General features: G+C 32.2%; 1 non-coding gene across 1 annotated transcript; it reads left to right on the forward strand.

The window, feature by feature from the left end:
• The first annotated feature begins 22907 nt into the window (after positions 1–22907).
• Positions 22908–23014, forward strand: LOC149514671 (small nucleolar RNA R71). The gene has a single exon (XR_016328380.1). It is a non-coding gene; the product is annotated as a small nucleolar RNA R71 (small nucleolar RNA).
• Positions 23015–25150: the final 2136 nt, after the last annotated feature.

Genomic DNA, 25150 nt, shown 5'->3' on the forward strand with positions numbered 1-25150 from the left:
TTAAGAATATTTTCTCACATTAAGAGTATTTAAAAAAACTATTTATCATCCTTTGAAAGGGCTCTATTGTCGAATTCATTTCATTTTCGCTTCTGGAAATACATATCTATAAATTGGGTTTATAGTAAAAAAAATGTCCACCAATCTGTTAGTAAGACTTTTTAGAAAAAAATTATCTTCCAATCTGTTGGTAGGATTTTATACAAATTAAAACAAGAAATTATTTATTTATTTTTTTAAAACTTGATTTTTCTTTTTTCTTTTGAAAATTATAAGGCTTTTCAATATGTTGATAAAACCTTATTTGGAAAACATTGGCCCTCCAATCTATTGGTAAGGCTCACATTCAAATACCATTTTTTGGAAATACATAAAATTATAGGGTTTTTCAATATGTTGGTAAAACTTTTTTTTTTAAAGATGCCTTCCAATATGTTCATAAGGCTTTTACTTAAATTTTTTTTATAAAAATATATATTTTTAAAAATAATATATGAATAAATAAATAAATAAACAAATTAAATAATTAAATGAAAAAAAAACTAAAGTCGGCTCAAAAGGCAGCTAGGCTATACAGTTGGCTATAAGTAACAGGACGGCTAAATGGCTCAGCATTTGTATCAAGTGTGGCTTGGCTCAAAGCAAGAAGGGGAGCGTCTAAAAACTAGGTTGCACAGGTATCGAATTACCCATTTAAAAATAGATAGATCTTTGGATTTTAATATGTTCAAAGCGATGCCATTTCGCCTTAATATAAGAGACCCAAAAATGTTTTTTCTCTTAGAATTTCCCTACATACACACTCTTTCTAGTTTTTTCATTTCTTAAGCCTCTCTTACTAAATCCCTTTTTGGCCATCAAGATCTATAGAAAGCCTATTTAAAAATTCTTGACCTGCCGTGAACTTCAACTAGGTACTAGGTTGTTCATCAAAAACTAGATATCTCACTGAAAATCTGTTAGGAAATTCGAAGGCCATTGGAAAAATTAACCGAAAAATTCAATGGTCATCCTATTTCGAAAATTCTTTAAAACTTTCTAGAAAAAATTTAAAAATTTTCCCACAATCGCCAAATCAAACTTCTTTGTCTTCTAGATTCCCTGCTAACTAGATTAAACCCTTCAAATTCCCTAATTCCCCAAAATAAAATAAAAACCTGTTGCCAAAACCGAGTATTCCCTCTGATTTTTATTTTTATGTAAAATTTTCTTGTAGTTTCTGTCCCTAATTCTAGAAATCCAAGAAATAAAAAAAAAACTAAAATTTTCCCCTCATATCTTTTGTTCCCAATATTAAAAACCTAAAAGACTTTCCCCAAGATTTCCAAAAACCACAAAAGAAAAAAAACCTAAAATTTTTCCCTCTCTTATTTGCATGTGAACTTGCGCTTGATTTATAACCTTTTTTAGCATAAATTTTAGGGTTTTGACAGATTTAATCAAGGCTTGAATCCTGGGATTTTATTCTGATTTGGTTGAGGTCAATGGTTGATTGATTTTAGGCCTTAATTCAATTTAATTTGATTTTTGATTTTATGTAAATAGATTCTAAAACTTTTTTTGCCCGATTTGCACATACAAAATTCCTAACCAATTTGATTCTCTTTCCATTTTTTATTATTGAAACTTTTTTTGTTTTTGTTTATTAGAAAATTTGACAAACAAAATTAGAAAAAATAAAAATAAATAAAAATAAAATAAAATAAATAATAGAGTGATTATTAGGCCAAAAGGCCCAAATGTAATTAAAAAATGTTGGGCTTAAAACCCAAATGAAAAACCACACTTTGGGCCATGAATTGAAATAAGTTCACCCAAGGCCTAAAGATCCCAATGAAATTCACAATTGAGTAATTGGTTGTATGCCTCAAATGAAAATGGGTGTCTACAGTTGCCTCTCTTTGTACATTCTTGTGAAACAAGATTGATACAAAGACATAGGCATCCATTATGTGTGGGCCTAAAAACTGAAGTCAAATTAGAAAGTGAAAATGACTGAAAATAGTCAATTTCAAAAGTAATTAAGGTGTGTTAAAAAACAAAAATAAAGATTATCGAGGCCAAGTCGCTGGTTAAAAAATTAAATGATCTGGATCGAAATATGATTGAGGATGAATGATTAAGATTAAACCACAAGTCAAAAGAGAAAAATGACCTAGACTGAGCTAAGGTCGAAAATGAGTGATCGGGACCAAACCATAAGTCTTAAAAGTAAATGACCTAGATTAGGATTAAACCACAAGTCAAAAAACTAAAATGATCTAGATCGAGCTAAGGTTGAAAATGAGTGACCGAGATTGAACCACAATTCAAAAAAATTAAAATGACCTGGACTGAGCCAAGATTGAAAATGAATGATCGGGATTGAAATGATCTAGACCCAACCGAGATAAAAAATGGCCACAAAAATCATGTTTGGAAGTCTTATAAACCTTATTCGGAGGTCTCCAAGAGAAACTCCTCTAAAATAAAAGCCCCACAACGTAGAAAATATTCCCAGGATCATAGATTCAAAAATTTTCATCGAAGTCAAGATTTTGTATGCAAAATGCAAATGACACTAATTATTCAAATATACATGCTTTATCCAAGATGCAAATGCCAACTAATCCAGTGCATGAAATCCCAATTGTGATACTAAGGTTCTCAAGACTTTTCCTTCAAATTTCTAATAAGGGGAACAAAATCAAATCCATTTGTCATTATTCAAAATGGGCACTCACTTTCTTCATTTTGGAAAAGCTTTTGGAACCAATGTCGTTACCAAACTTTAAGGGTTTCATCCTTTGCTCCATCTTTTTAACTTTTCCAAAGTAATATACACAATCTCTCATGGCATTATGCAGTTATTAATTATTATCCCAATTTTTTAGATAAAGATACCAATTATACATTTCTTCTATTCATTACAAAGCATTTAAATAGAAAGGAAAATGCAAGGATTAAAAATGAGACATAGATAGGATGAAATGAACATCATTTATTTAGAGAAGAAGTAGATTACAAATGATGGCAATGGAATAACAATGCCCCAAGATAAACAATCATATAATCATGACAACATATTTTAGATTTCTTCAAAAACTCAACCGTACAATGCTTGCAGCACTTTAGAGTTTTTCAAAATATACCCATTCCCATTTCGGTGAAACTCCCAAATGATACTTTATTTTCCTTATCCAAGTCGCCTTTACAAGTTTTCAACTTAGATAAACTCCATTTAGTTCAAACTGCCCTTTTTGGATTTTTAACTTAAACTCTATTTTTTTTTTAAGCAAAGTATTTCTCCACGGCATCCAAATTTATGGGATTAGGGAGATCATCTCCATCCATCTCTATTAAAATTAGTGTTCCCTTGGAAAAAGCCCTTTTTATAACATACAACCTTTCCCAATTCAAAGTCCACTTTCCTCTATTATTATGCTGACTCGAGAGAATTCTTTTTAACACCAATTGCTTTTTCAAAATTGACGAGGTTGAGCCTTCTGGTCGTGAGCTCTTATCATTTTTTCTAGTACATTTGACCATTAACAAGTGCTACTAATCTCTTTCTTCAATGAAATTTAGTTACTCATAGCACTCTTAAACCCATTCAACTTCTTCTAATCCAACTTTTCTTAAGACTCACAAAAAAGGGATTTCTATTTCTATTGGCAGTACAACCTCAATCAAAGAAAACATAGTTGCCCTAGTAGAGGTACACACCAATGTTAGATAGGCATGCAAAGCAAAAGGTAATTTCTCATACCAGTCTTTATATGTCTTAGTCATTTTTTCAAAATCCTTTTGATGTTCTTATTAATAGCTTCTACTGCTCTATTCATCTTTGGGCGATATAATGCTAAATTATGGTGTTTAATTTTAAACTAAGCACATATTTCTTGCATAATCTTACTGCTTAAATTTTTAGCATTATCTGAAATGATTTTCTCTGGAAGTCCATATCTATAGATTATTTTTCTCTTGATAAACCTGTAGACTACTGATCATGTCGCATTTGCAAAAAAAGCTACTTTGACCTACTTAGTAAAGTAATCAATCATCACAAAGATGAATGTATTCCCAGTCGAAGCTTTTGGGGTGATGGGACCAATGACATCCATGCCTCACATAGAAAATGGCCAAGGTGGTGCCAAAGCATGTAAAGCAATGGGTGGATGATGGATTTTGTCAGCATAAATCTAACATTTGTGACATATTTGAGCATAATCAATGCAATCACTTTCCATTGTTAACCAGTAATATCCAACCCTCATAATCTGTCTCACCATCATATGTCCATTTGCATGTGCTCCACATACCCCATCATACACATCCTTAATAATTTTCTTTGCTATTACTACATTTACACATCACAATAATACATGATCTTTTCTTATTTTATAAAAAACCTCTCCGTTTAAGAATAAACCCATGGCCAATCTCCTCAAGACTTTATTATCATTTTCTATTGCCTGATCTAGGTATTGCTAATTCCTTAAGTATTGCAACATATCATAATACTAAGGCTTTTCATCTTTCTCCTCCATATTATTGCAATATACCAACATGTCACTAACGTCCAACTTAAAGGGTTGAATCTCAATATTGTTATCAACCCCAAATCATTATAACCAAAGTAGCTAAGGCATCTGTAATCTAGTTTTTTTCATGAAGTAATTTTTCAAATTGGACTTCTTCAAACTGCTTGCATAATTATGAGATGTACTTATGGTATGGTTTAAGCTTTGAATCTCAAGTCTCTCATTCTCCCTTTAGTTGATAAATAGCCAAAACCAAATCCCTAAACAACTTCAATACCTTAATTCTTTTATCCAAAGTAGCTTGTAAACCCATAATATAAGCCTCATATTCAGCCACATTATTGGTGTAATTAAAGTTCAACCTTGCTATGATAGGATAATAATGCCCTTTAAGAGATTGCCCCAATTCCATACCCTAAGGCATTAACAGCCTCATCAAAATACATTCTCTATGACTTCTCATTGTCATCTTTTTCCTCTAATTTGAAAATAGCCTTTAATTCTTTGTTTGGAAAATGAAGTTTCATTGGCTCATAGTTTTCAGTAGCATGTTTCATGAGGAATTCTATTATGGCACTTCCTTTGATTACCTTTTGGCTCACATATTTAATTTTATACTCCAAGAGCATTACTTGCCATCTGGCAATCCTTTTTGATAATGATGGTTTCTCAAAGATGTATTTGATTTGATCCAATTTAGCTATAAGCCAACTGGTATGGTAAAGCATGTATTGCCTGAGTCTTTTAGCTATCCAAGCTAAAGCGTAATATATTTTCTCTAATGATGAATACTTGGACTCATACTCTGTGAACTTTTACTCAGGTAGTAAATGGGTTTTTCCTTTCTACTAGACTCATCTTACTATCCCAACATACATCCTATCAACTTCTCATGTACAATCAAATACCAAATTAATGGTCTACCTAAAATAGGTGGTACAAGCACTAGAGGACTTAATAAGTACTGCTTAACCGTGCAAAAGCTTCTTGACATTCTCTATTCCATTCACCAAGGTTATTTTTTCAAAGAATCTTGAAGATGGGATCGCATTTGAAGGTAAGCTAAAAGATGAATCAAGAAATGTAGTTTAATCTGCCTAGAAAACCTCAAACTTTTTTGGTATATTTAGTGGAGATAGGTTCTAAATGGCCCGTATATTGTTTGGGTCAACTTCAATTCCTTTTTCATTGGTATGAAACCTAGCAATTTCCCTGGCTTGGCTCTGAATTTACATTTGGACGGATTTAGCTTAAGCTAAAATGTCTTTAACCTTTCAAACAATTTTTTGAGGTTAACTATATGGTCCTCTCCTTATGAGATTTTGGGATCATGTCATCCACATATGCCTCAATCTCTTTGTGCATCATATCATGAAAGAGTGTCACCATAGCCCTTTGATAAGTTACCCCAGCTTTTTTTAATCCAAAGAGCATAACTTTATAACTAAAAGTACCCCAAATAGTTACAAAGGTAGTTTTTTCCATGTCATCCTATGCCATCTTTATTTGATTATAACCACAAAATCCATAATAAAAGAGAAAACCAAATGTCAGGCCATATTATCCACCAATGTATCAATATGAGGTAAAGAGAAAAGCTAAATGTCGGGTTGTATTATCCACCAATGTATCAATATAAGGTAGAAGAAAATTATCCTTCAGGCTAGCCTTGTCCAAATTAAGATAGTCCACACACTTTCATATCTTTCCATCTTTTTTAATAATAGGTACTATGTTAGCCACCCACTCAAGATATTTGGCCACTTGTAAAAAGCTTGCATCAAATTGCTTTTTTACTTCCTTTTTAATCTTCAACAGCATTTTAGGCTTCATTTTTCTCAACTTTTGTTGAATTGGCCTATATTCAAGTTTTAGGGGTAGCCTATGTTCCATTATCTCAGTGTTAAGCCCAGGCATATCTTGATAAGACTAGGTGAACACATATATAAATTCTCAAAGCAAATCCTCTAACCATTGTCTATTAGCTAGTGGAAGTGATGTACCAACTTAACCTCCTTCTTGTTTTCATCATCCCTTAAATTGATCATCTCAATAATTTCTTTATAAGGCTTAATAGATTTATTTTCTTGTTCAATCAATCTCATTAAATCTTAGGGCAAAATGTATTCTTTGGAGTCCTTTTCGGTTTCAAGTTCATCGGCATTAATTAAATTTTCAAAATTAAATCCCTGATTGTTATCAAATTATCTTTATATTTGTTTAAGGACCTCAAATTGAATGAAATAGCAAGTATTGGTGAAATACTTTGATTGGAAGGAAAATGTAGATTGAATAAAAGAAATGAATAAAATGCATACTTTTATTTTTTATTAAGATAATGGATAATAAAAGGCCCATACATAAAAGACCATCCTAATGTTTTTGGGCATAAGTAATGGTAAGTTGTAATTACATTAAGAAGGTATCAAAGACTGCAGACATTTGGATGACACTCCAATTCTTTAATTCAAAGTTTGGTGGGCATGGGTGAACTAATAATTCTTCCTTTAGGACTTCTTTACCTATCATCTAGATAGACAACTTGATGAAAGCTTCTTTTATGTTTAGTTCTTCCTCAGCATTTTCCTCTACCTTTGATGCATGTATCTTCTTGGCTTAAATATTTCATGTAGGTGCAAAACAACCATAGACATGTTTCTCATCGTATTTCTTCCTCTCTTATTATCTCATATCCTTTTTATCTCCCATTCCTCAGCTCCATACTATAGGTCTAATTTTTTGTTGTTGTCTATAATTATTGGTGGTTTCTACAGACTTTTGCCCAACCCAACTCTAGAGTACCAACCTTTATTAATCATCTGACTAACCACGATCTTAGAGAAATTAGGTTGATATAGTTTAGACCTTTCACCCATAGTATTGATAAGCTCGAAATATCGATAAGAACACTCAAATGATTTTTTTGCCTCTCTACATATGGAGCATTCATAGCTGAGTTACCAGCAAGTCCTTATCTCTAGCCACTATCACAAGTTGGTTCTCTACATTGAACTTGACCTTTTGATGTAAAAAGGAGGGAACAACACCCGCTATGTGGATCCATAACCTACCTAGCAAACAACTATAGCATGGGGAAATGTCCATGACTTGGGATTTTACATTAAAGATGCAAGGCCTAATTTGCATGGGCATCTCAATATCTTTCAGTACTTCACACCTAGTCCCATCAAATGCTTGGACCACCATCTCAATAAATCTGTCTATGATTGATTTTGGTTTCTCACCATAATGTATGGTTATTAGCTTTGGCACCTACTTTGACTTATCAGTCATAGTCACTTCAACATTTTTTAAGGCTTCTGCTTTCTTGTACAATTCAATCTAGTATTAATCCATTAGCTTTTGTACCTTATCATGAAACTATTTGCATGTTTAAATAGAATGACTTGTAGCCTTACATTGCTACTTGCACTTTTGATTCAAGATGCATCTCTCACGATAGGTGTATGGGTCCACTGGTTGTACCATCCCAACCTTATATAGAGCATCATACAATTGACTAAATGGCATTTTGATCTCTTCTACTCTTCTTTTCATGCATCCCTTATCCTTACTCAAAGCATTGACTATATGGTTTGGTAGTGGGTTACCACTGACATTGGGTGTTGCTTTTCAACTAGTATCAAAATTGATCAACCCTTCAAATAATTCTATATATTTTTAGAATTATCATGTACTTAATTAGTCAAATTTTAACTTACTTGATTTAATTTTGTTTGATTATCCACCTAAATTCTTCAAATTTCATTTGTAGGAAAAAACTAAAACATCATGTGCGCACCAAGTGTCATCATGCAAGCAATGGCCGAATTTGGTTGGAAATTTACCAAGGTAATTCAAAGGCCACTAGGAGATGATGAGAGCTGATTTACAAGAGAAAATGGAGCCATGAAGAAGAAGAAGAAAAAATGCCAAGCAATGACCATGAAACCCCAAGCTGTGAGCCACCAACCAAGACATGTGGCACTTTCCTTTCTTGCATAAGATGGCTTGCTTGAAAGGAGCTGCTGTACAAGCTGATTTGGAAGAGCTTCAAGCTGAGTTTAGAGTAAAATTGAAAAAAGCAAGCCAAAAATCAAGCAAAATTGACCAAGGAGAATCGGCAAAGAAGGAGAGCGCAAAGGAAACAAATTGCAAGTCAACAAGTGGGAACACAATGAAAAATAAAAGTCAAACATTGCTGCTCTTGCATGGCTCAACAAACCATTTATGGGCTGAGAAAGACCCAGGATAGAGCTTGAAAAATAGGACATTTAAGGGGACAAATAAAGGAGAGCCGAACCTATTGCTTGGAGCATGATTTTGCTTTTGGCATTTTCCTTTATCAACGTTACTAGCTGACAGCCATTGTTGATTTTGCCATGACTTCTGGGGAATGATTGCATCTTGTTTGCATGTATTTATTAAGGGCTTGAATTATCCTAAGGGAAGAAAAAAAAGGGAGGAGACTTTTGCATATAATGACTGACAAATCTTGTAAAAGAAAAAAAATGGGGATACATTGAATACATCTTCCACTTTCCTGGTGGTAACGTGAGGATGCACTTTTTTGAGTCTTACCTTGACTTTGATACATCTTCCTTTGACATTTTAGTGAGGAAAAACAACACCAAGGGAAGATTTTTATGGGGAAGACTGGCATTTTAAGGACCAAATAGCCTTGCACCAAAGAAGGCGGGAACCACACCAAGTGTAACGCCATTTTCCTGCTCTGTTTTGCTTCAAGTAGTAGCAGCAGTTAAGCTACTGCTTTATCACCTTTCCCTCATTTTTTTTCTTTTGTGTTTTGTCTCAATCTTGTCTTCTTTTATTTCCATATCTAGTTTATAATTTTAAAATAGAAGATGTTGAGTTGAATCAGCCATTTAAGTTTGGAAGAAGGGCCAAACCGTGCTGCTTGTCTTCTCCATGGAAGTAACGGTTTAAGCCCTCTGTAGAGCTTCATTTTTATTTTTTTTAGTTGCTTGCTTGGCTTTAATTTCATGTTGTCATTTGCTATTCTGTATTTTGTTTCAGTTTTCAATTTAAAGTATGTTTGTTTAGCATTTTTGTTTACACCATTAATCTCCCAAAAAATGACGCCACAATCTGCTTTCTTCTTACGGTAGTCACAGTTTGGGGTTGTTTAAAGGGTGTTTCTCCATTTATTGCTTGCTTTAAAAATTCCTTAGATTGTTATTAAGTCTTTACTACATGTTAGCTAATATTAGATTTCATTTGGATAGCAAAAACACATTATAATTATGTAAGAATCTCAAGCTTCCAAAGGCTATTTCCAGATTTTATTATTTTCAGTTTTTGTTTATTTTCCCTAACTTTCCAGGGTTGCTTTAGCTAGATAAGGATAGTATTTGGATGCTATTGGGTTGAGACATCAACTATGAGGTTCCATATTACTTGAATCTAATTTTTTTCCTATTTTTATTGCATTTATTTTCATCATGCGGAGTTGCTGTATTTTAAATTCTGTTTTGATGTTCTAGTTGGTTTAAGATTACATGCTCTTTAGTTTATATTTGGTTGTTGTGCAGTTGTTTTAATCCAATGTTCTTTTAAGTCCTAATGCTCAATTAACTTTTCATTTAATTTTCAAGTCCAATTGCCTTAAATTTCATGATGTTTAGTTCTTGTATATAATTAGTTTTCTGCTCATGTCTTTTTTAGATTAAGTTTTCTTGTGTGCTCTTTAATTTTCTTGTAATTAAAATTTCATAAGCAATTTATGTTTCAAACATTTTTATTTTCTATGTTATTTAAATTTGCTGTAATTTTAATTTTTCATGTTATTTAAATTTATGCAATTTAATTTTACGTCTTTAAATTTTCTTGCAATTTATTTTTTATGCAGTTTAAATTTTCATGTAATTTAATATTTTAATGTACTTTAATTATTTTCAATTTAAATTTACTGTTTTATTTAAAATTTCAAGCTCTTTAATTTATATTAGATTTGAGTATATCTAGGGTGCCCGATTTTAGTGCTTAGCTTTAAATAGCACCGTAATCCTCGAGAGTTGATATTCAGAGTTGATACTTCCACTTTATTACTTGTACCATTTGTATACTTGTAGTGTGCACAACACCTTCTTTGATCAGATTTTGCACTTTATGCTTTAAAAAGGTGCACTTTTTGGTGAAATGGCTAGCTATTCCGTAATGATAGTCACACTGGGCAGTGGAATCATACCACATGGGATAAAGAGGTTTAAGTGGTTTTGTAGGGATACGGGCAACCAAATGATTTTTATAGAGTTATTAGTATGGCTTTGTGTAGGTCATGTGAATGGGATCAAAGATAGGAATTCCTCAGTTATTTTGTAGTTCTTGTGTACCCCTCATTGCATTGGTTGGACAAATAGAAGGTCTTGCGACGATCGAGGTGTTTGGGTTGTGTGGGTTGGTGGTCTGAATGTCAATTGATAGGTGGGTGGATAAGAAGGTCATGGAGCTGGTTAGTATAAGAAAATTGGGGCATTTTTTTATGGTGGGATAATATGTGGGATAGATTGGTTGTGGGTAAGAAGTGTAATTTCTGAATTGCTGCTCTTTGAAACTCACAACTTGAACTTCACTCTCCTTATTCTTAGGCATTTTCTTAGCAATGAAGGACTCTCCTCCTTTGAGTTTGCCATTTTTTATGCATTTTCAATGATTTCAACAAAATCTTAATTGCATTTCCTATTATCTTTTCATAGTAGGGTGACTTTAGAATACTCACAAAGAAGACCTACTGTTTCTTTTTTTGTCAATGGTGGCTAGACTTGAGTTGCTATATCTTGCCATCTCTGAAAAAGAAATAAAGAAATTATTTGCCTCTTTAAGGAAATTTCAACAAAAGTGAATTTTCATTTATTCCACTTAAGTCCATTTTACACTAAGTCTATTATTCTACATTTATAAAAATGCTTAATCTGCTTATACTGATCTTTAGCCTTTTCAATAAAGTTTAACAAGTGTTGTCTGTATTCCCCCGATGGTATAACCATTGTTCTTAATGCCTCAGCCTCTTCAACCATCACTACTACTTTGATCACTGCCTTACTTATCTAAGTTGCAAGATGCTCTATATACCTTTGGCTTCCTAGGCCTTCTCTTTTACTGAACCATACTAGGTAAGATAACTCTCTATGCTCCTTTGTGAGTGCCATGATGTGATCCTCTTGTTGATCCAACTCTTGCTTCAATATCTGAGCATATCTTCTAAACATCTCATTTTCTATTAGGCCTTAACATAATCATCCTCCGTTTGGGAACATTCTCTTTTTAGTTTTTCATTCTCATAAGTCAAATCAGTGATGTTTATTTCTTTGGCCTTCACCTGGATGCACTATCTTTTATGCTTTTGAAGCAACTCCATCAACTCTTTAAGGGCATTGTCAAGCTCCCTAACAACCTTTTGGGCTTTGCTCTCGGCTTTTAATTTCTTGTGTTGTTGATGAAGTTTAGCGAAATCTTTAACTACCATATCATGCTCCTTAGAGATCTTATAGACTTGAACTTTTAGCTTTTCTACCTAGTCTTTCCATTACTCATTCTCTTTTTAATTCCTTAGAATCTCTTGCTTCATTTTGTCTTTCTTAGCCTCAAATTCCTTCCTTGCAAATTCCAACCCTAATGGTATCTCATCCAACCCCGGATTCACTGGTTGGCAATGATCTTTAAATGTAAACATAACTTTCTTGCCCTTTTTGGCTCTTCACACCAAATACTCATGAGTGACTTTATTAGTAAATAACCCAAGACTCACTTGGGCTTATTCTATGTCTTGATTACATTATTTACCCTTTGTAGCATTTTTTTCTCATTATACAAAAAATCTACTAAAGTGAGTTTAAGTGTCATGGGAATGACCTGCTTTGCCCCAAATTAGCTTCAAACAACAAATGATGTATAACTCGTTACTCCCTATAAACCCTAAAGTGCAACTCTAGTCTCATCCCCACACTAGTACAACATTGGTTCATGATTCATTCATGGAGCTAACCATTTTACATGAATGTAAGTAAGGCTATGTAGCATGACCATCTATTCCTTCTTAGGTTTGGGCTTTAGCCATTCATTCTCACAAAACTCCTTAATCGAGGCTCAATTATGAAAGTACAATTTGGAAAATGCATTATTCTTACAATCAAAGTGACTCTTTATCCATAAGTGTAACAATGGTAGACAGCCCATGAAATGGTCTTTACCTTTTTAATGATAATGGTTCAAAGATCTTATCGTTCTAGCCAAAATTACAGGAGAGTGATTGCAACCTTTTTCCACATGCTATAAGAAATCAATGACTTTTATTTCAATATGACCTAAGATCCTAGGAAATACCACCATGCCATATATAGCCAAAGCAAACATATCTAGCCCCTAATCATGATTCAAATGTTTTATGGTAAAGTCACGAAAAAACTCCCAAGGCAAACAAATATGGTTATTTCTTTCCTGAACCAGTACATTTACATCTTTTTCTTTCACTCCCATAAGATCTACTAATTTCTTGCAAAATGATTCCTAACATGTATCTTATCTAGTGTTGAAGGTGCAAACCCATCAGTGTAGAGTACTCTTTTATAGTTGGTGTCATGTCAACCTCATTGAAGATGAAGCATCTATATGAAGGATCCTAGAATTGCACTATGGCTCTAATAAGGGAATATTCAACCACTACTGAAAAGAAATGTACAATATGACCATTTTTCTCACAAAAGCTGACTGTCTAGACTAAGTCATACATTTCCAAATATTTGAAAGTCCTTCAAATCATTTTGTTTAAGGAGCAAATGAACTTTTTTAGGCAGGGTGGAAACATAGTCTAATGGTAAGCAATCACTGTCCTTTTGTTGCCTTTATTCTTACTCCACCTTCACATCATAAGGTGACTCACATTTAGAAAACATATATAACGCACAAACTAGACGTTTAGTGGATTCCATGAGATATTTTCCTAAAAATATCCTTATGGCAAGTATGCTATGCAATCTATATGAATGTTTTTATGAATGTGCAAGATAAACAAAGAAATTAGTCTATCAATACATAGACAATAAAACATACCATAAAATAAATACAGCAACCAACATGCACTAATTTAGGTAAACTCTAAAGGTTAAGGGAACATGGCTCTACCTATTGGTTAAGCTCATAAGGTTAACTATAAGTGGTTTAAGCTATTTCTAGAGGTTTTCAAATTGCTCCTTACATCATTGTCCATTATAAACTAGTAAGGCATCCTAATCTTCATCTATTATAGGCTACAAACAAAAAAGGTTCAATTTGTGTGGACCATTGCGGAGACATGAAATCTCATAAAGGCATAGCTACTTTTCTCCCTCATAAGGGATAGAACTCAAGTATAGAGCTCATGTTATGCATATGCAAGTGAATAATAGATATATAAAATGAATAAATAAATAAATAAAATACAAGCAAGGAAAAGAATCTTGAAATTTATTATGTTAGGTTTGGGTAATAAGGAATCATTTACTAGCCTAACTCTCATATCCTCAGTGGAGTCACCAAACTGTCATAAGGTAAAGATCTGTTTACTTATTGCTAGATATGGACTTTAGCAGCTGCCACCAATCTTTTTTTGTTTAGGTATGATTGGCTACCTGATAAAATCTGTCTCATTTAAAGAAGAGTCCCAAGATTGGCTTAGGTATCTTTAATTAGCATATTCTAGTCCATGAAACTAGTGTGTAGGTCCAGGAGTATAGTTGTGTAAAGAAGATTATAACACCCTCACAGCACCCATCTAAAAGATAGTACCAGTCTAATTTCAAGTTATCCAAGCCTTAAAACATATTTAAAATTTAACAAATAATTTAATATTAAAAAATTTTCTTAAATTACTCCAATACGTTGGTAATAATTTAAGAATATTTCCTCACTTTAGGAGTATTCAAGGAAACTATTTATCACAATATGAAAGGGTTTCGTTATCGGATTCATTTTATTTTCACCTCTAGAAATATATATATCTATAAATTGGGTTTATAGTAAAAAAAAAGTCCTCTAATCTATTGCTAAGACTTTTTTTTTTCAAATTATCCTCTAATTTGTTGGTAGGATTTTATACAAAGTAAAACAAGAAATCTTTTATTTATTATTTTAAAACTTGATTTTTTTTTTTTGAAAATTATAAGGCTTTCCAATATATTAGTAAAACCTTATTTGAAAAAATATTAGCCCTCTAATCTATTGGTAAGGCTATCATTTAAATACCATTTTTTGGAAGAACATAGAATTAAAGGGTTTTCCAATATGTTAGTATAACCCTATTTTTTTCAAAAAAAAAATTGCCTTTAAATCCGTCATAAGGCTTTTATTTAAATTTGTTTATAAAAATATATATATTTTCAAAAATAATAGATGAATAAATTAATTAATTAATTAATTAAATTAAATAAAAGAAAAAGCTGAAGTTAGCTCAGAAGATGATTGGGCTATACGGCTGGTTACAAGCACAAAGGATGGCTGAATGGCTCAACACTTGGCCCTGGTACAACTTGGCCCAAAACAAGAAGGGGGCATGAGTTTAAAAACTAGGTTGCATAGGCATGAAGTCACTCGTTTAAAAACACATAGATCCCTAAATTTTAAAAAGGTTCAAAGTGGCATCGTTTCACCTCAATATTAAACACCCAAAAATTTTTTCGGCTTAAAATTTCCTCACACTCACTCTCTAACTTTTTCATTTCTTAAGCCTCTCCATCTAAATCCCTTTTTGACCATTGAGATTTGTAGAAAGCTTGTCGAAAAATTCTTCACCCATCATGAACTTCAACCAGATATTGGGTTGTCCATCAGAAACTGGATATCTCGTTGAAAATCTGCTAGGAAATTCAAAGGCCACTAGAAAAATTAACTAGAAAATTCAATGTTCATCCTATTTCCAAAATTTTCTAGAACTTTCCCAAAAAAAGTAAAAAATTTTCCCACAATCACCAAATCAAACTTTTTTGTTTTTTGGTTCCCTATTAACTAGATTAAACCCATTAAATTCCCTAATTCCCCAAAATAATATAAAAACCTACTGCCAAAACCAAGTATTCCCTTTGAATTTATTTTGTAAAATTTTCTTGTAGTTTCTATCCCTAATTCTAGAAATCCAAGAAATAAAAATTCCCCATCCTATCATTGATTCCCAAGATTAAAAACCCAAAAAACTTTCCCCAAAATTTTTAGAAACCATAGAAAAAAAAAAAAACTAAAATTTTTCCCCCTCCTTTTGCATGTGAACTTGCACTTGATTTATAGCTTTTTTTATCCAAAATTTTAGGGTTTTAACATATTCAATCAAGGCTTGAATCTTAGGATTTTGTTCTAACTCAATTGAGACCAATGGTTAATTGATTTTAGGCCTTAATTCCATTTGATTTGATTTTCGATTTTATGAAAATGGATCCTAAACCTTTTTTGCCTAATTTACACATACAAAATTCCCAACCGATTTGATTCTCTTTCAATTTTTTATTATTGAAACATTTTTTTGTTTTTGTTTATTAGAAAATCCAACAAACAAAATTAAAAAATATAAAAATAAATAAAAATAAAATAAAAGAAATAATAGAATGTTTATTGGGCCAAAAAGCCTAAATCCAGTTAACAAATATTGGGCCTAAAGCTTAAATGGAAAACCAAACTTTGGGCCATGAACTAAAAGAAGTTCACCTGGGGCCTAAATATCTTAATGAAATTCATGATTGAGTAATTGGTCATATGTCCCAAACGAAAATGGATGTACTATTATTACTTGTACAGTTGTGCGCTTATAGTCTGTCCTAATCATAGGTGCCGTTAGAGAACTAGTTTACTGAACATGACATGCTATGAGAGTTTCATCAAGTATTTCACTCAGGTGTTTATAGAGTATACTCTCATGTGTAAGTAGTGTAAATAATCCTTTGACTTGTGATAGTAAGCCACCTTGTATGCGAATTGTTGTACTTTGATTGCATATGTAATGGTCAGGGTGCCTAATGCCTAAAAATGGTGTTTTAGGGTATGACATGAAGTATATGCTGGTGGATGAGTGAGATAAAGAGGATTCATCTCCGTAAGTGATATGAGAAGACATATCTCACTTATTCTTAGTTAAAATTAATGATACGGGTGAACTGGAAGTATACAAGTCAGACAAGTAATAAAAGTGACCTTTTGGCCGAAATGTCAATCCCATAAAGATTAGGTAGAAATTCCTAAGCTGAATACCAGTTATCACCCTACTCTTACTAAAGTTGGCTTGATCAAAGAATAAACATGGAACTAAACTAAATAAAAAAATAAAATCAATCTATAAAATATAAGCATGCAATATGTAAACAAAGTAAGTGAAAGAAAAACATTGAAACTTTAAGAAATCAGTAAGTGCATGAAAATTGCAACATCATTAACATTGAAAGTTTAAGAAATCAGCAAGTGCATGAAAATTGCAACATCATTAAAATGGAAGTACAACTAATAAGCTATATGTAAATGCAAACCAATTTTAATAAAACTAATCCTAAAATGTGAAAACAAGTAATAACTAATATAAAATTCAAAATTCAAAATCATGTGCGATTTGCATTTACAAGAAGCAAGTGGACATGAAATGCCAAAACTAAGCTGTAATTATGCCTAAACATGAACTTGAAATGATAGCTAGAATGTGCAACACGCAAAAAAAAGCTAACATGCAAATCCTTTTAAACCTATACACATGATCTAAATAGGAAGACATGAACAAAATGTAGAAGAAAAATCCACCAAGTAGATGCAGCAACCAGAAATGGCAAAGACACGCACAAGCTAAAATTTAAAGTTGGTCTGATTTTTATGCTAATCAAATAGATCTCTACTTAAGCTAATTGAAAACTAATTGAAGAACTAAATGAAGAATTAAATGAATAAGTAAATTGCATAATCAAAATTGAAGAACAATTATGGAAATACTTAACAAAACTGACTTGCATTTAACGTGTAATGCACTTGCATGGAATTTTAAGAGAGAAAATTGAACCACAAATTATCTATAAAAAAGAAACTTCAACTAAGCTAGAACAAAATAGGTTTTTGAATTAACTACCTAAATCAATAAGAAAATTGCATGAATCAACAAAAAATTTAACTTAATGAACTCAAATTCAAAACAAGTGCAGAATCTGAAGAAACATAATATTATCAAGGAAAATTGTCCAAATAGCAATTAAAATCATGAAATAAATTGCATAAACTGAAAATAAGCAAGGTAACAAGTAGAAGTAAAGATCTAGAGAAGAAAAGAAACTAAACAGATCACCAAAGTGGAAAAAAGATCCATGCAAAAGTCAGTTATTCATATATAGCCTACACTATCACCTACATCTAAATGTGACTTCTAACTCAGATCTAGATTTATGTGCTATGAATTTGAAGCTAGATTTCAACTATGTTGTAGCTTTATGGATGAGAAATCTATGAAAAATAACTTGAACAAAAACATTACAAATTTGGTAGAGTTTTGATCCAAAAATCGTAGCTATATCAGAGAAGATAGATTAAAACAATAGTTTGAACATCAAAGAAATCTCAAGTAAAATGAGCTTGAAAACAATTACAAATGTAAATTTTATTGCAAGAATCTTAAAGAGCAGTAAAACACATTTAAGGAACTGTAAAATTGCAATAAGATTCAATGGAAAAATACTAGAAAATTATTGTTTGGCTACTATGAAAATGTAAAGAATAGAAAATTAAAATGTGGGAAAATGAAAAAGAGAAATCTAAACCTAAACTAATTCTCCTAATGGTCAGGCCTTTCACCTATTTATAGGTAGAGGGGAAAAGCCTCAGGTCCTAAAAATTTGAAGAAAGATCTCTAACTTGTTGTGCTTTTAGGGCCTTTTTTATTCTCCTACGTACATGGCTAGTGCACCTTGGTCTTATTGTTTGGCACCTAGCTTCTTCAGCAAAATTGCAAGCTGAATTCACGTGTAATGGTTGATCCATAAAGTCAAATTAATATCCAATGATAGCCTCCTAAAAGGCCAACTCAACTCCTCTATTCGGTTCACTCCAAACTAGCTTATGATGCCTTGCAATTGCATGCTCCTCATTCATGCACATCCATGCATCATGCATTGCATATGTTTCTCATTTTTTTTCTTTTCATAATATCAATGTTTTATATTGACACTTGTTTAGACCATTTGCATAAATTGCACTAAAAATTCCTTAAAATTGTGTAAAATAGTCCAAAATTCCTTAATTTCATTATTTGTATCTGCATATGAGATTAATGTGTATTTAGGAGCAATTTTGCCAAAAATCCCAAGAACAAGCCCAAATATGAGTAAAATTGCACTAAAAGTGAGCATGAAAAAGCTAGAATTCTAATTCAATCAAACTCTCAAACTTAAGCTTTTGCTTGTCATCAAGAAAAATAAAATTGAGCAAGAATCATAATATAACTTTAGTGCCTCAGTCAATGTGAATGCCTCATAGATTGATTAATGAATATACCTAAGAAAAATCATGAACAAGTGTTACAATACAAGAATCCTCCTAGGCTAAGACCATTCTTAACTAAGGTTCCACAAGCAAGCAACACCTTTCAAATATCCTTACATGAAATCTAGTAATGTTATACAAAACATGAAACTTTAATAACAAGGATCAATAAAGTATGCTCATGTTCTATAAGTTTGCTTATCACATCTCTCTCTAGTAATGTAGAGAAACACATGACTAAGGATTATTTAGGACTTTAATAAGTTTGTACTATAATTAATGCTAGAGTCAAGGTATGATAAAAAGTCATTAAGGCTCAAGTACCCTAACAATGCATCACATGTCTAAGATCATCCATAGTTGAACTTCCAAGGTAAAAAGGTAAGCTTGACTAAAAAATCACCCAACAAACTTTGATTTTGCCCATTTTTCTTTATTTTCTTCCTTTCTTTGTTTTTTCACCACTTTATTGCTTTTGCTTTTTTCCGTTCTTTTTTTCTTTTACAAGCTAGCTTGACTTTTTTTTATTTGCAAGCTAGCTTGACTTTTTTTTTTCAATTTTTCATTCTTTTTCCAAGCTTCATCCTTCCTCCCTAATAATGCATAGCTCATAAATAGTGCATGAATGTCCTAATGCACACAAGGCAAGGGACCAAAAAGATAAGAAATATACAAAATAAGCCTATAGTCATGTAATGTTGTTTCAAAACAAAGAAAAGGATATCATAAGGCTCAAATGGGATGACTATGGAAATATTATATCAAGGATGCCTTAAAAGGCTCAATTGATCCAAAGATATCCTATATCATTTCCCCAATTATGTGTTCTCTAGGATTTCGCCTTGAGAGGTGATCAAAATAAATTCTAGAACATGAAACACAACTTCAAAGACCAATGAAAAAAAAATTTCATACTTACATAATCAATCACTAGATAAAAAATGCAATTCAATGATCAAATCATCAAATCACAAATGAAAACCATATTCAAGAATTCACTAATTCTAAGCATCATCTCATAGTTCACACAATATTCAAAAGTTTTCTAAAGTTGTATTCATTTTCAATCTCTACCTATCATTGGCTTCATGAAGAACTAATCAAAGAAATTATACTAATGATTCATGCTACAACAAGTCAAGCTCAATTTCAAGGCAAAACTCAAGGAAAATTCAAAAAATTTTCAACTTTTAAGCAATTTCCCTGTACCTCCAAACTTAAACAACACACTATCGTCAATGTGTAAGCATCAAGCAATAAAGCACAAAAAAGAGGAACAAGGAAACTCCCCTATCATCATAGAGGCAAGGTGGCCGATTCTTTTATCTAGCTTTGGTCAAAACTAGTGTATGCATTTCAAGCTCTTATTCAACCTACAAAACAAAGAAACAACTATACAACGAAACTACATCAATATGTCCAATTGAAAGTATAATTGAAAGAAAAGAATGAACATATGAACAAGTATATACAACCTAATTTAATGAACATAGATGACTACTATTTATAAATGAGAAATATCAAACATGTGAAAAAAAATAAAACAACCATACAAACACACATGTACACAAGCATGAACAAAAAGAAATAACATGAAAAGTAAAACTTGGGTTGCCTCCTAAGAAGTGCTTTATTTAAAAACAAAAGCTACACTATTAAAATAAGCTCAATCCTATAGGTTTATAGTGATGACTTCATACTTGATTCCTAAATCCAACCGTTTCAAGAATTCTTTCTTAACCATCTCAACTAAACTAGGGTCTAATGGTGGATCATGTGGGTAAGCAGTAGGAGTAGCAGTGACTTTCTCAACAAAACCCTCAAACCCACTCCTAGAATGACTAAGGTAAGTGGGTTTAGGTTTTAAAATCCAACCAACCGACCTATCATCAACAATAAACTTATCATATCCTTTTTGCAGCATATCAACACCCTTCATCCTAGGACTATGATAGTCTATATATGATTAAATGACAACTACTCAAAGACCAATAAATTAACTAAAAAAGATATCCCATCAATAATAATTGGACCATCACCCCCAAACTTTGTAGGACTCTAATAAGCATCATTAAATAAAAATTTCTCATAGTTTAATAAATCTAGATCTAAAGGTATAATCACTCCAGGAAGAGTATCACAATCATCTAAAGACTTGGCACTAAAAGGTGGTGCAAATCAAAAAGTAGAAACTATCAATATCTCACCATTAACCCCATTCAAATCCATGTCCTTGACATCATTGACTATAAGGGATTCCTTAAGGTGTGAGATAGAATGCTCTAGGTGTAAAATATCATGAATCACATCACTAACTTCCTTTACCTTAGAGCACTCATTAAAATCATCCAACAATGGCAAAGCCTTAAAAACATGAAAAGTGACCTTTTGATCCTGAACTCGCATGGTCATTTCTTCTTTTTGCATATCGATTAAAGTCCTAGTAGTGGCTAAAAAAGGTTTCCCTAGAAAAATTGGAATCTCACGGTCTACCTCTATATATAAAACCATAAAATCAGTAAGTAAAATGAATTTATCTGCCCTTATGAAGACATTTTTCATAATCCCTATAAGGTATTTCAATGACCTATTGACCAATTGCAAAGTAACTAATTCTTATGCCTATTCCCTAAAAAATGGACCAAGGCATCAGGTCAATGCTAGTACCTAGAATACATTGAATGGTAAAGTTATCAAGATCATTAAGCTTTATAGGTAGTCTTCTTTTAATCATAGATGAGCACTTATTAGTGATTGCAACTGTCTCATAATCCTCAAGCCTCCTCTTATGAGAAATAATGTCCTTCATGAATTTTTCATAGGTAGGTATTACTCAAGTGCATTTGCAAATGGGATATTAATGTGTCACTTTTTAAACACTTTAACAAATTTGAAAAATTATTTCTCTTTTTTCTGCTTCTTAAACCTTTAAGGGAAAGGAATATAACACCAAGATCAGGCTTATCATCATTAGACCCCTTATCTACCATATCTTGAGAACCTATCAAAACTTGGCCACTAGTTAACTGCCTCTCATTCCTAAGTGTGATTACCTTGTAGTGTTCATTCTCCTCCCTACTAGGGTTGACCTTTGTGTTACTAGGTAAGGTGCCTTAAGGTTGGGTACTAAAAAGGGTCACTAATTAACCAATTTGGGTCTCTAAGTTTTTTATAGATGCAGACTGGTTTTGAAACATGGTGTACTAAGTCTATACGAATAAGGTATGAACCTTGATAAAAGAATCTAAAAGATCTTCAATTGATATCTTCTTTTCAAAAGGTGGCATAGCTATATATAGAGAGGTATATAGTGCTATGAAGGCCGCGATGCTGAAAAGATGGTTGTTGAAAGCCAAGTTAGTGAAGTGCTCTAGGGTATTAAGGTTACTGTGGTACCTAACAAGACTAGATAGAATGAAATTGGTTATTCCTCTAACCTGTGTTGTATGTAAAAACATAAGGGTTATTAGGTTACCTAGAATTTTATCTTATAAATTAAATTATTTTTGAATGGGTGCTTAAACATGACTCCCCCAATTGACCTACCCTACATATCTCATATATAGCGAAAGAACTATGGGTATAAGTAAACCTAGAATGACTAGAACTCAGCTCTAAAAGTGTAACCTTACAATGTAAAGACTTTACAAATTTGGCTAGGAAATCTACCTTAGCAATAAGCATTATAAGCTCACAAAGCTTATACACCTTTAAAGCTTTTCGAGGATGCTATCTCCTATTAGATAACTGACAATTATTAATTGCTATATCCTTAATAATCTTATAAGCTATGTCAGAAGTCTTACTCATCAACACACCTTTTGATGCAGTATCTAAAACAGTCCTAGTTTAGGAACTTACCCATTATAAAAAATTTGGATCTCTAGCCATTTTAGTAATCCATGGTGTGGACATTGCCTCAGGAGCGCCCTACATCTTTTTCATGCCTCATACAAGGTCTCTAAGTCATGCTGGAAAAATGTAGTAATCTCATTTCAAAGCTTGGCTATCTTGGCAGGAAGAAAAACTTAGCCATGAACTTTTGCAATAAATCATTCCAAGTGGTGATGGAATCTAGTGGCATCGAGGTTAACCAACTCTTGGCTATATCTTTAAAGGAAAATGGAAATAACCTAAGCTTAATTGCATCTTTAGTAAAACCATTATGTTTAAATGTATCATAAATTTTTAAGAAATCGCAAAGATAAGCATTAGGATCCTCATTTAAATGACCACTAAATTGCATCGAATGCTATATCATTTGGATGTTGTAGGTTTAATTTCAAAATTGTTGGCTCATATAGTTGGCCTCCTAATACTAGGCTAAAAACCATGAAAATCTTGTATAGCATAATCCTTAAGGGCTTTAACGTCCTATTCGACCATAGTAATGGTAGGATCAATTTGTCTCTCCCTCTTAAGCCTCTTATAAGTAGCCTCAAGCGTAAGATCTAAAGGGATAAACTCACAATTCCTAACTAAGTACATACATAGGCCACAAGAGCATTAGACCAAAAGAACAACTTGTAAATGAAAACCTAAGTATAAATAGCTAAGGAAAAAAATAATCAATAAAAAAAGGTAGGATATATACACCTAAAACTGAAGCAAACCTAAGAACTAGCCTAAAGTATGTACACTAAAAGGAACCATTCTATAAAAGAGTATGTTGAATATTGATATTAACCTATGAATCTTAAATCCTAATTCTTGGTAATAGTGCCAAAAATTTGATAACAGTTAATTGCAAGTATGCAGGCTAGACAAGTAGTAAAAGTGAACTTTTAGCTGAAATATTGATCCCAAAGAGATTAGGTAAAAGTTCCTAAGCTAAATATTGGTTATCACCCTACTATTGCTAAAGTTGGCTCAATCAAAGAATAAGCATAAAACTAGACTAACTAAAAAAATAAAATCAATTTGTAAATTATTAGCATGCAATATGTAAACAAAGTGAAAGAAAAACATTGAAATTTTCACAAAACAGTAAGTGCATGAAAATTGCAACATCATTAAAATGGAAGTGTAGACACCAAATTTTGTTTGGAACATTTTTAACATGACAAATTTGGGCTCATTTACGAACATGGGCTAGAACCATTAATATAGGACCATTACATAAACCATTTAGGAGGACCGTTTACAACCTATAAAGAGCCCACAAATTAGCCTATTTGGAACCAAAGTCAACTCGAGTCAAATCTGATCAAACTTGGTCACTAAAGTTAAAACTAGTCAAACAAAGTCAAAATTGCACAAAACTTGATCAAAATGGATAGAACTCGGGTCAATGCTCAAAATTCATAAACTAATTAGAATCAATGTGATTTAAAAGTTAAAATTGATGATTTTTAAAAGCAATAAAAATTTTATTGCATTTAGGGAATTACAAAAGTACTAAAATACCGCTTTAAATACTTTTCTAATATGCCCTTCCCATGCTTAAATTTTCATGAAACTTTTTAGATCTTAATTTCATAATATTTCATGATTTTTGGTGCATTTGAAATCACAACAACACCTCAAGAGGTGAGAAATTACCAAAATACCTTTTAGAGGTGTTTTCATAATTTAACCTTCTAAAGCTCGGATTTTCACAAAATTGTTTAGATTTTAATTTTATAATATTAATGATTTTTTATAATAATTTTATAAATCTCAAAAATGAACATGGGAACATTGATTTCTAAGAAAATGGCCTAAATACCAAAAACTTTATCTAAGGGTAAAATGGTCTTTTCATTTAGTTTAGGGGTTATAAAAATCCAACCTTTGTAGTGAATAATGTAGACCATTAGATCTCTTATTGAATCTTGATCCAATGGGTAAAGATTTCTTCTTAAAAAAAAGAAGGAACTTTGGCCTTTGTATGAGATTTGATTTAAGGGCCTATATTCACAAAAAAAATTTTTTTTGAAGGGTTATTTTTTACAAAGGTGAGGGCTATTAAAGAAAAGAGGGGGAGGGTTACCAAAAAAAAAAGGAAAAGTGGAGGAAGCCATTTTGAAAGAAAGAAGAAAAAACAAAAGAGAGAGGCATGAACTAAAAGAGAAAGGCGAAAGCAATAAGGATAAGAGAAGAAAAAAACCCAGTTGACGAAGGTGAAGAAAATAGAGTTGAAAAGTTAGGAAAGAGGTGCC

This window comes from Durio zibethinus, chromosome 15 (assembly GCF_047325235.1).
Source record: "Durio zibethinus cultivar Kanyao isolate XHJ-2024 chromosome 15, ASM4732523v1, whole genome shotgun sequence".
Taxonomy (NCBI): Eukaryota; Viridiplantae; Streptophyta; class Magnoliopsida; order Malvales; family Malvaceae; genus Durio; species Durio zibethinus.